Here is a 12864-nt window from a genome sequence, read left to right as displayed (position 1 = left end):
ATTCCCCCACCCAGATTTTAGCCTAGGAACCAAAGACATTTCTATCCCCAACACCTTAGCAGCCTACTCCAGAAGGCGAAGATGGAGGAGGAGACAGAGGATCCCAGCCCAGCCAAAGACCGGCTGAGGAGAAGCTGCTTTTGGAATCTCCTGAACTCTCTTCTAGGTTAATCTCTTGCTCCTTTATGCATCATTACTATATTGATGCTTTGTTTTGTTTTGGTTTAGTTTTTGGGTCACACCCGGCAGCGCTCAGGGGTTTCTCCTGGCTCTACGCTCAGAAATTGCTCCTGGCAGGCTGGGGAACCATATGGGATTCGAACCGCCGTCCTTCTGCATGCAAGGCAAATGCCCCACCTCCATGCTATCTCTCCAGCCCCTATATTGCTAGTTAAACCGTGTGTTCTACCTGTATAGATCTTAATAGCTACTCTTTTGTTCTATGCCCTACTGCAAGCAAATAATTATGTATCCAACTCTCTTGGTTTAATATTCTTTTGCACAGTTCCAGGGAAATGTACAATGTTGTTAGATTTTCAATAGTTCTCAGCTATCCTAGTGAATGTTTTTAATTGCTGTGATACTTGATTGTGTATCTTATATAGCAACTTATTCTCAAACATATGTCTGCTAAAATGTTCTAATTTCTTTTTCCACAGAAGTCTATGAAAAAGAAACTTGGGTACTATAGTCTCTTGTCACAGTACTCTTTATAAGAATGTTTTTTAAAAAAACTTATTTTCAAACTGTATATGTATTTGCAGAAATGTTTCTATGATTTTCTTTAGAGAAGTTTATGAAAAGGAGTTCGGATGTTATACACTTGTATTACAGTGCTCAGTGTAAGAATGTTTAAGAATTTTCAAATCAAGTGTACATGCAGAAAGGTTCTAAAGTTTATGTTCAGAGTAGTCTATGAAAAAAATTTGTGGGGCCGGAGAGATAGCATGGAGGTAAGGCGTTTGCCTTTCATGCAGAAGGGCGGTGGTTCGAATCCCGGCATCCCATATGGTCCCTTGTGCGTGCCATGGGTGATTTCTGAGCATAGGGCCAGGAGGAAACCCTGAGCACTGCCGGGTGTGACCCAAAAACCAAAAAAAAAAAAAAAAAAAAAAGCTGACTGTTTTGAAAATGTCATTTGCACAGTCTAAACGTTGACACTTTTATAGCCAACTATTACTGTGCCTATGCAAAATACAGCCACTTTTATTAGTTCTGATCTCAGGTTTCCTCCTCTGATAGAGAACAGCAGAACAAAATTTTTGTAGCCTTTCTCAAATTTTTTTTAAAAGAAAGGTGATATTATAAGATGACACCCCGCTACTAACCCAAACCAAAGACATTCCTTTTCTTCCTCTTTTTATTTATTTATTTATTTATTATTTATTTTTTGGTTTTGGGTCACACCCGACATCGCTCAAGGGTTACTCCTGGCTCTACACTCAGAAATCGCTCCTGGCAGACTCGGGGAACCATATCGGATGCCGGGATTCGAACCAATGACCTTCTGCATGCAAGGTCTTATGCCTTACCTCCATGCTATCTCTCTGGCCCCCCCTTCCTCTTTTCTTTAAACCTATCCCCTTGATAGGTAAAAATTCACCCGGATAGGTTCTTTTGTCTGTCACTGGACCTTCTCCCATCCTGGTGAATTTTGTACTGGTTAATAAAGAAAGGCCAGTTTGGTTTGGTATGCAGAGACCATGAGGCGAAAAGCAAACTGACTCCATGACTTTCACCTGACTGGCCTTGGTTTATTAATTCTCTGCAGCTACCCTACCTGCTTCAGACCCCCCCCCCACCTGGGGTTAGAAACGCTGTGTGTGGGGATTTATTTTATACCCAAGGACAAGTTGCTGGTGAGTGCCCAGCTGGGACTGAGCGTGACTGATCTAGCCCTAGGATAAGCACTGCCCAGCTTATCTGATTCAAAGTCAAGTGATAATGTGGCCATAATTGGGGCTGGAGAGGTAGCACATCAGTAAGTAGGGCGTTTGCCTTGCACACAGCCAATCCAGGGCAACCCAGGTTTGATTCTGGCATCCCATATGGTCCCCTGAGCCTGCAAGGAGCAATTTATTTATTTATTTATTTATTTATTTATTTTGGTTCTTGGTTTTTGGGTCACACCCGGCAGCACTCAAGGGTTACTCCTGGCTCTACACTCAGAAATTGCTCCTGGCAGGCTCGGGGGATCCTACGGGCTGCCGGGATTCGAACCACTGTTCTTCTGCCTGCAAGGCAAACACAATACCTGCATGGTATCTCCCCAGCCCCAACCAGGAGCAATTTCTGAGCTTAGAGCCAGGAGTAACCCCTGAGTGGTGCCGGGTGTGGCCCCCAAAGAAAAAAAATGTGGCCATCATTGATCCCAAAGGGGTCACCTGATCCACCCAGATTTCCCAAACTGGGTAGCCACAAAAGGAAAATGAAAACCCATATTTACTGCCAAAGTCTGGGACAAAAACAGGGAAGCACCTGCCTCACGTATGTGGGCTTCGAGCTGACTTCCAGAAGCTATAAAAGAGGATGAGGTGCGATAGAGAGTTGATGAGAATGTGCTTTGTATACAGGAGTTTCAGGTTCAATTTCTGGAACTGTGAGGTCTCTGAGAACTGTTGGGAGAGCTTCTCCACTTTTTCCCTGGAACTGTACTGGGAGGAGTCCCTAAGCAGCTGCCAGCTGCGTGTGGCCCCAAAAACGAAGACCAAACCATCAGCACATTTTGCAACTCTGTCTCTTCTCTCCCCTTCTCTCTCACCTTAAAAGACTCTCTGGGGTTAGGAAAAACTAAAATAGACTGAACTGAAGCTTGTAGTTTGGGGTGTGATGACTTCAGCCCAGGAGAAGATGCCCCACTGCATTTTATTGGCTGTGATTGGGCCAAAGCAAGCCTTTCAGAATGTTTGCAGGGACAGAGGCAATACAGAGGGTAGACAGGACACGAGCCTAGATTGAACAGACCTTGCTGCCCGGATCCCATCAAACCCTGCTAAGAGTGATCCCTGAACACAGAGCCAGCATTGAGGACCAGCCCAGAGCCAGCCTCGAGGGCCGCTGGATGGGGCCCCCAAATAAAAGCAAAAGCAAATCAACACTTTTGCAGCAGGAGGGATGTCTAGGACAGAGGTGATGGGAAGGAGGCTGCTGTAAGAACAGAGGCACAAAAAATAGAATTAACATACTATAAGTCCCAGCACCTCAATAAAAGTATTTATTTTTTAGCACCTCACCTAAAAAAATTTAAAGGGGGGCAGGAGAGATAGTACAGTGGGTATTGCTATTATTGCTGTATACACAGCTGACCTGGGTTACTTCCCCAGCATCCCATATGATCCCCTAAGCACTGCCAGCAGTAATTTCTGAGTGCAGAGCCAGAGTAATCCGAGAAAACTGGGTGTGAGCAAAAACCAAATAAACAAACAAAAACAAACCAAACAAAGGCCCTATCACTGAGGAAAAGTTCACTCAACCATCAGGTTTTGTTTCTTGTTTGTTTGTGCTCAGGGGGGCTACTCCTGGCTTTGTGCTCAGAAATCACTCATGGCAGGCTCAGGGGACCTGAGGCTCAGGGATGCTGGGAACCAAACCCAGGTCCACCCCGAGGTGGCCGCTTGCAAGGCAAACACCCTGCCGCTGTGCTATCACTCTGGCCCCAATAAGTCATTCTTTAGGTCCTCCAAACAGAGCCTGGAGTCTCACATTATTTCAGTAAAGGAAAATAATGCTAAACTAGTTGAAGACATCCTCCCTCCCACATCTTGAGAACACGGCCCGTGAAAAGTCCAGAACCAGCCCTTGGCACTTTGCTTCTCTCTCTCCCTTTCTCTGTCTCCTCTTTTTCCCTGACCTCTGATTCTCTCATTCCACTTCTTCCTTCAGTTTTCGTTTGACTTGATAATCAGGTTTATTGTAAATCTGAGCATTTCTTTTTTTCATCTGTTGTTGGTAAAGAAAAGCATAACGCAGCCAATGGAAGTTTTGCTCCATTTGAAGTCCGCTGCTGCTTCTTTTAGTACCAAGAACTCTTTTAGTCATTCTATTTTTCAGGGAAAAGAAAGGGGACAGAAAAGGATCCGCATGTGTCTAACAAAATATGAGGAAATGGGAAAGGAGGTACCAACCAATACAGACAAATCAACCATCAAATAAATATTTCCCAGTGACGAACCACATTAATCTATGGACTAAGGTCTCTAGTTTATGGATGGGAGAAAAGGGTCATGGAAAGAACTAGCAGGTACAGGCTTCCCCAATCTCCCACCCTCCCTCCTCATAAACTCAAGGTTTGCACAAAGCTTTTTGGCTTCTATCAGTAAACATTGCTATCTTTACTGCTTCACTGCATTTCTATCTTTCTTACAAACAACCGTTGTCTTGTTCAACTATCTTGTGGCCACTTGGTCCTAAGTTTTTCTTGCCCGTGAATAAAATTTCCTAAGTGACTTGGCTACACATTCATCTTCTTTTTCTTGGTTTCCTGACCCCTCTTTCTACACGGAAGGCTCCCCTCCTGGTTTCACTCAACCTTATGATTCAAAATTTACATCATATAACAGCATGTACTGGCATGAAATTAGCAAGTGATTGTCCTGGCTTGGAAGACTGGGGACAAGAGATGGAATCTTGTTAACTTCTAAATCTTTTTCATTTTCTGGTTTTTGAGCCACTCTCAGTGATGCTCAGGGATTACTCCTGGCTATGCTCTCCGAAATCGCTCCTGGCTTGGGGGACAGTATAGGATGCCAGGGATCAAACTGTGTTCCGTCCTAGGCTAGCACAGGCAAGGTAGATGCCTTACTGCTTGCACCACCTCTCCGGCCCTCTAAAGCTGTTTTTTTTTTTTTTTTTTTTTTGTGGTTTTTGGGTCACACCCGGCAGTGCTCAGGGGTTATTCCTGGCTCCAGGCTCAGAAATTGCTCCTGGCAGGCACGGGGGACCATATGGGACGCCAGGATTCGAACCGATGACCTCCTGCATGAAAGGCAAACGCTTTACCTCCATGCTATCTCTCCGGCCCTAAAGCTGTTTTTTAAAAGTCATTCCAACACTTGTAGAGACATACTACAAGTTTATGAGTTTTGAGGGGATAGCAGGAGAGAGCAGGATCTCAAAGAGATGGGAAGGAAAACCAGGAGATAGGAGAAATTTGAGGGAGAGGAGAGTTGATTCAAAATAGGAAATAGGGGTGTGGGAACAAAAGAGAAATGGTGGGACAAGACACCACCTTTCAAGGAGGGTTCCCAAGTTTGTTTCGTGCAAGGTTTCTTTCATGCAACAGTTTCGGATCCTTTTTCTGGTGTAGGAACTTTTTTGTTTGTTTGTTTTGTTTTTGTTTTTGGGCCACACCCGGCAGTGCTCAGGGGTTACTCCTGGCTGTCTGCTCAGAAATAGCTCCTGGCAGGCACGGGGGAGCATATGGGACACCGGGATTCAAACCAACCACCTTTGGTCCTGGATCGGTTGCTTGCAAGGCAAAAGCCACTGTTCTATCTCTCCGGGCCCCGTGTAGGGACTTTTGTCAAACATGCAATGACTACTTTTCTAGCATAAAAGTTTTGTAAACAGCCGGGCGTGGTGGCACGCGCCTGTAGTCCCAGCTACTCGGGAGGCTGAGGCCGGAGGATCGCTTGAGTCCAGGAGTTCTGGGCTGCAGTACGCTATGCCGATCGGGTGTCCGCACTAAGTTCGGCATCAATATGGTGACCCCCCTTGGGAGCGGGGGACCACCAGGTTGCCTAAGGAGGGGCGAACCGGCCCAGGTCGGAAACGGAGCAGGTCAAAGGTCCCGTGCTGATCAGTAGTGGGATCGCGCCTGTGAATAGCCACTGCACTCCAGCCTGGGCAACATAGCGAGACCCTGTCTCTTAAAAGAAAAAGAAAAAAAAAAGTTTTGTAAACAATAAAACCTCAAAAGAACATGGAAAAGACCAACACATTATGTTTGCACAAACTAAGTCACCTGGTAATCACCATAATCAACTACTGGAAGTTCAACAAAGTCCAGAAAAATTCATCAGAGCTGTAGTTTTGAAAGAATGGACAAGACTGAAAATGATTAGCAAGACAAAGATGGAAAGAAAGAAAAGAGAGACAGAGAAAGAACTCTAGTAAACCGAACCAGAAGCGAAAGGCAAGATGTCGCAACAGATATCACAGAAATTCAAAAGATCATCAGGAACTACTAGGAAAATCTTTGTTCCATAAATCTGAGATAATCTAGAAGAAATGGAAACAATCTTAGACTTTAAGCCTTCCAAGGTGAATCAACAGAAAGCAAAGCACATGAACAGGCCAATTATTATCAAGGAAATCAAAATGGTCATAAAAAGTCTCCCACTTTCCCCCCAAAAAATAAACCTCAGGCACAGACGGGGTTATGAGTAAGTTCTTCAAATCTTTAAAGAAGACCTGCTTATTACCTGTCCTTTCCAGCTCTTTAAAATCTTCGAAGTAACATGGGCCCGAAGAGATAGCATAGCAGCGTTTGCCTTGCAAGCAGCCGATCCAGGACCAAAGGTGGTTGGTTCGAATCCCGGTGTCCCATATGGTCCCCTGTGCCTGCCGGGAGCTATTTCTGAGCAGACAGCCAGAAGTAACCCCTGAGCACCACCGGGTGTGCCCCCCCCCCCAAAAGAAAATCTTTGAAGTAACAGGAATCCTCCAAAACAGGCAAATATTACCCTGATCCCAAAAGCAGACAGACAGACATCGCTAAAATTAAAGGCTTATATTCCTAGTGGACAGAGATGCAAAGATGCCCAACAAAATATCAGCAAACCAAAACCAGCAATAGATCCAAAAGTTTATACACCGTGACCAAATAGGCTTCATCTCGAAGATGTAAAGATGATTGGATATAAGCAAATCAATCGATGTCATGGACTACATTAATACAGAGAAAGCATTCGCCACGTTCTAACACATTCATAATTGTTGTTGTCATCTAAATTAAATAGTCCTAGAGTTGGTAGGCAGATGGTGAGGCCTTTCTGGACTGGACCTGGCTTCCACAGCCCCTACCGCCTGGCCCATCTGAAGGTTGCAGGGTGAAGGCGGAGAGATTCCCAAAGCAGTCAGGAGTCAGCCAGCTTTATTTTAGGGTCCCTATCGCCATGCACACCTCCTCACACGGCCTCTTATACTCAGCCTTTTCCTAGCAGCTACTTCTCTGCTCCTTCTGGCTCTCTTTCAGCTGCTTTTTCCAGGCTTCCTAATGGTTTCCAGACTGACCAACGCTCTTTGGTGATGTTCCTGCTACTGCTGCTTCGATGATACCGAGTTGCTGGTGCTGAATCTGATGCTGTAGCTCTGATGATGATGGCTCTCCTTGATTCTTGCTCTAACTCTCCTTCTTATCCCCTCTCTCTTCCCTGCAGAGTCCTCTACCCACCCACTCCAGGTGTGGGCAGTTCTGAATTCAGGTGGGATAGATGAGCTGGGGGAGAGGATACTCACAATAATTACAAAAAAATAAACTGAGAGTTAAAAGTTACAATCCTCGGTGTTTAAACAGTAGGAGTGAAAGAGGGAGAACAGTTTAGTGGATCGTTTTAAATCTAGCCCATCTGAAAAGGTATAAAATCAAGGTAGATCTTGGTTTGGCTGGAGGTGGGAGAAAGATCAAAGGAAGACCCAGCCAGGCAAAGTGCCAGAGAAATAGTACAATGGTAGGGCACTTGCCTTGCACGTGGCCAACCCAGGATGGACCCCAGTTCAATTCCCGGCATCCCGTAGGGTTCCCTGAGCCTGCCAGGAGCGATTTCCTTTTTTTTTTTTTTTTTTTTGGTTTTTGGGTCACACCCGGCAGCACTCAGGGGTTATTCCTGGCTCCAGGCTCAGAAATCGCCCCTGGCAGGCTCGGGGGACCATATGGGATGCCGGGATTCGAACCACTGTCCTTCTGCATGCAAGGCAAACGCGCTACTTCTATGCTATTTCTCTGGTCCCTCCAGGAGCGATTTCTGAGCACAGAGCCAGGAGTATGCTCTGAGCACTGTCAGGTGTGGCTCCAAACCCAAAATAAAATAGAATAAAGCCAGACAGACAGCTGCACAGGAGAGATCTCACCCACATTTCAGTTCTGTGGCTAAAGACTAAGGAAAGTTGAAATGACAAGGAGCCCAGTGACAGAGACAAAGCAGCAAGTCCCACAAAAGGAGGTGGGAGATCGGGCTCTGGTTGCAGATTCCAGATCATGAAGCTAACACTGGGAAAAGAGCAGCATGGAGAAAGACCAGATCATCCATCATCCACTACAGGGTTGGACCAGGTGGGGAGAGACTGGACAAGTAAGTGACCTTGCACACAGACATCTGGGCCCATCCATCTGCTCGAAGTATCCGATAAACTTGAACTTCAGAAGCATCCGAGTCTTGGACACTTCTCAAGGACTCAGGAGCTCAGGAATAGATCCACTCTGAACTCCCGGCAGGATTTTAGTCCGTTAGGTTTTGTTTTTGTCTGGGGCCACACCTGGCAATACTCAGGGGTTACTCCTGGCTCGGCACTCACGATTCCCTGCTGGCAGTGCTTGGGGGACCATGTGGGATGCCAGGGGTCAAACTCAGGTTGGCCACGTGCAGGCTCTACCCTGCTCTACCTGAGTTTGACCCCTGGCATCCCACATGGATGGGCCCAGATGTCTGTGTACAAGGTCACTTACTTGTCCAGTCTCTGCTTTGTCCCTGTCACTGGGCTCCTTGTCATTTCAACTTTCCTTAGTCTTTAGCCACAGAACAGGAAACTATGAACCAAGGAATATCATGAAGCATAGACAAGGGCACTTCAGTTATGTAGTTCTTGGCCCTGTGCAAGAGAAACTCTATCATCCCTCTGGTCCTTCTCAGCATAATGCTTAGATAGAGAAAGAGTTTCTCTTGCACAGGACCCATCATAGTTCATACAGGTGGGAATAGAAATGCTTTATTTTTTTATAATATCTTTATTTAAGCACCATAATTACAAGCATGTTTGTATTTGTGTTTCATTTATAAAAAAGAATGCCCATCTTGGGCCCGAAGAGATAGCATGGAGGTAAGGCATTTGCCTTTCATGCAGAAGGTCGGTGGTTCAAATCCTGGCATCCCATATGGTCCCCCGAGCCTGGCAGGAGCGATTTCTGAGCATAAAGCCAGGAGGAATCCCTGAGCACTGCCGGGTGTGACCCAAAAACCAAACAAAAAAAATAAGAACACCCCTCTTTACCAGTGCAACCTCCCTACCACCAATGCACCCCATCCCTGCCTATATTAATGACAGGCATTCTACTTCTCTCACTCACTACCGTTATCATGATAGTTGTTTGATGTAGTTATTTCTCTAACTGCACTCACCGACTCTTTGTGGTAGGCTTCATACCTTGGGCCAGTCCTTCCATCTCTATTGTCTCTGGGTGTTATTACGATACTGTCTTTTATTTTTCTTAAATCCCACAGATGAGTGAGACTATTTTGTGTCTATCTCTTTCTCTCTCTGACTTATCTCACTCAGCATAATAGTTTCCATGTCCATCCGTGCATAGGAAAATTTTATGACTTCATTTTTCTACAAGGTTCTACTGATTATGCTTAATACCCAGTATAAGGCGAACGTTTCCTCCAACTTCCTTTTTTCCTAACCTCTCTTCCTTTGAGATGTAAAAATCCACTGGACAGTTGCTTTTGTATCTGACTTGATCTTTCCCCTACTGGCATTGGGAGTTGGTTTGAATAAAGAAAGGAGGCTGGCTTTGGTCTTCATAGAGAGAACACATGGCATAGGTAGCATATGGCAGAGAGAGGCCGTGAGGAAAAAGCAGACTAGCTCCGATGAATCTTTTGACTGCCTTGGTGCTATTTCTCTGCTGCTACCCTGTTTCATCAGACCCATCTGCCTGAGGGGTTAGAAATATGGTGCCTGGGGCAGGCTCATCCAACTCGAGGAATTTTTATTTATCTAAATAGTTATTAGTTATTATTAGTTATTTTGTTAGTTTTTTGGGCCATGCCCAGCAGCACTCAGAGGTTACTCCTGACTTTCCCATGAGAGATCTCTCCTGGCAGGCACGGGGGACCACGTGGGATGCTGGAATTCAAACCACCGTTCATCCTGGGTCTGCTGTGTGCAAAGCAAACGCCCTACTGCTGTGTTATCTCTCCAGCCCCCACATTTTTATTTTTATTTTACATCCCAAAACTTGTACTTCTACACTCTCAATTTCTATTCAGAGAGCAATAAATCACAGGTATTTTTTTAATTGGAAATCCACTCCAAAAAAAAAAAAAAGGAAAAGAAATGGAAGTTTCTTTAATCAAATCAAAGCCAGTGATACATAAGAAAGGGCCATCCAGAGTGTAATATTTTCCCCTAGGAAAGGTGCCACAGGCTTAGAAAAAGCTGCATTCATTTCCTACCCCATCACTGGGAGCCAGAATGACAGAGAGTACTACAGTGGGGAGGATGCTTACCTTGCATCTGCTGACCCGGGCTTGCTCCTAGGCACCTCATATTGTCCTCTGAGCACCCCCAGGAGTGATCCCTGGGCAGAGAACCAGGAGGAAACCCTGAGCACGGGCAGGTGGTCCACCCCACCCCCGCTAAAGAAAATCAGGAAGGTAAACACCAAAAATGCCCAATTTCTTCTCCTTGACAACACCCTAGCAACAGATTTTCATTTCTGTGTGCAGACATTTTGTGAGGAAAACTATAAAACCAATTCTGAAAAGTCAAGCTGAATACTTATTTCCCCTGTCTGGGGGTGGCCCGTGTCTTGAGTTTTAATCTGAGATGATGTGTACTCTCAGCTCTCTCCTCTGGGGAAGCCTGCGTTCAGACTCTCTGGTGGAAGACAACAGAGCAAAGGAAGCCCTCAGCCAGGCCACACTCCCTTTGTCTCCTCATCTACACCCAGACAGACAGCAGGACAGCAGAGATCATCACTAACTCTCTCTCTTTCTCTTTCTTTCTCTCTATCTTTTTCTTTCTCTCTATCTCTCTCTTTCTCTCTTCTCTCTTCTCTCTCTCCCTCCCTCCCTCCCTCCCTCCCTCTCTCTCTCTCTCTCTCTTTCTCTCTCTCTCTCTCTCTCACACACACACACACACACACACACACACAGTTGTGGCCAAGGAGACCAAGGGACAGGGAGGCCCAGTGACAGGAGTGACAGGTGACCAGACAGCAAGTTCAGCAAATGGACACAGGCGACAGGCTCCACTGTAGATTCCAGAGCAGGGAAAGGTACATTGGGCAGAAACAGGGGCCAGGCGGTGGCGCTAAAGGTAAGGTGCGCCTGCCTTGCCTGCGCTAGCCTTGGACGGACCGCGGTTCGATCCCCCGGCGTCCCATATGGTCCCCCAAGCCAGGAGCAACTTCTGAGCGCATAGCCAGGAGTAACCCCTGAGCGTTACCGGGTGTGGCCCAAAAACCAAAAAAAAAAAAAAAAAAAAGAAACAGGCTAAGGACAAGACCAGGCCATCATCCACTGGAGGTGAGCAGGTGGTGAAGGGCAGGATTTCTGATGCTGGACACTGTACCAGGTGTGGAGAGATGGATGAGTGACCTCACACAGGGGGGGCCCAGAGTCTTCTATCTGCACTATGTAATAAGCTTTAATTTCTTAGGAATTTGAGTTTTGTTGTTCCAAATAAATTTCAGGAGTGTTTGATCCACTTCTTTGAAGAACGTCATGGGTATTCTTAGAGGAATTGCTTTAAATCTGTACAGTGCTTTGAGGATTAATGCCATTTTATTTTATTTTATTTTATTTTTTGGTTTTTGGGTCACACCCAGCGGTGCTCAGGGGTTACTTCTGGCTGTCTGCTCAGAAACAGCTCCTGGCAGGCATGGGGGACCATATGGGACACCGGGATTCGAACCAACCACCTTTGGTCCTGGATTGGCTGCTTGCAAGGCAAACACCGCTGTGCTATCTCTCCGGGCCCCCATTTTATTTTTTTTAAACTTTATTGATTGATTGGTTTTTGGCCACACCCAGGGGTTACTCCTGGCTCTGCACTCAGAAATCGCCCCTGGCATGCTGTGGGAGCATATGTGATGCCGGGAATCAGAACCAAGTCCCTCCTGGGTCAGCCGCGTGCAAGGCAAGCACCCTACTGCTGTGCTATCTCTCTGGCCCCCCATTATATCCATTTTAATGATGTTAATCCTCACAATCCATGAACAGGGTTTAGGTCTCCATTTCCTTGTGTCCTCTTTTATTTCTTGAAGCAGTGTTTTGTAGTTTCCTTTGTTTAGGTCCTTCACCTCTTCAGTTGAAAGAGGTTTAGTTCCCGGAGAGATAGCACAGTGGCGTTTGCCTTGCAAGCAGCCGATCCAGGACCTAAGGTGGTTGGTTCGAATCCCGGCATCCCATATGGTCCCCCATGCCTGCCAGGAGCTATTTCTGAGCAGACAGCCAAGAGTGAGCCGTGAGCACCACCAGGTGTGGCCCAGAAACCAAAAAGAAAAGAAAAGAAAAGAAAAGAAAAGAAAAGAAAGAAAAGAAAAAAAAGAAAAGAAAAAAAGAAAGAAGAAAGAAAGAAAGAAAGAAAGAAAAAAGAAAGAAAGAAAGAAAGAAAGAAAGAAAGAAAGAAAGAAAGAAAGAAAGAGAAAGAAAGAAAGAAAGAAAGAAAGAAAGAAAGAAAGAAAGAAAGAAAGAAAGAAAGAAAGAAACAAAGAAAGACAGAAAGAAAGAAAGAAAGAAATAAAGAAAGAAAAAAGAAAGAAAGAAAGAGAAAGAAAGAAAGAAAGAAACACAGAAAGAAAGAAACAAAGAAACAAACAAATAAATAAAGAAAGAATGAAAGAAACAAAGAAAGAAGGAAGAAAGAAGGGAAGAAAGAAGGAAGAAAGAAGGAAGAAAGAAAAAGAAAAAGATTTAGTTG

The sequence above is a fragment of the Suncus etruscus genome, chromosome 5 (genome assembly GCF_024139225.1).
Source record: "Suncus etruscus isolate mSunEtr1 chromosome 5, mSunEtr1.pri.cur, whole genome shotgun sequence".
In the NCBI taxonomy this organism is placed as follows: domain Eukaryota; kingdom Metazoa; phylum Chordata; class Mammalia; order Eulipotyphla; family Soricidae; genus Suncus; species Suncus etruscus.
This window is presented reverse-complemented; position numbering follows the sequence as displayed.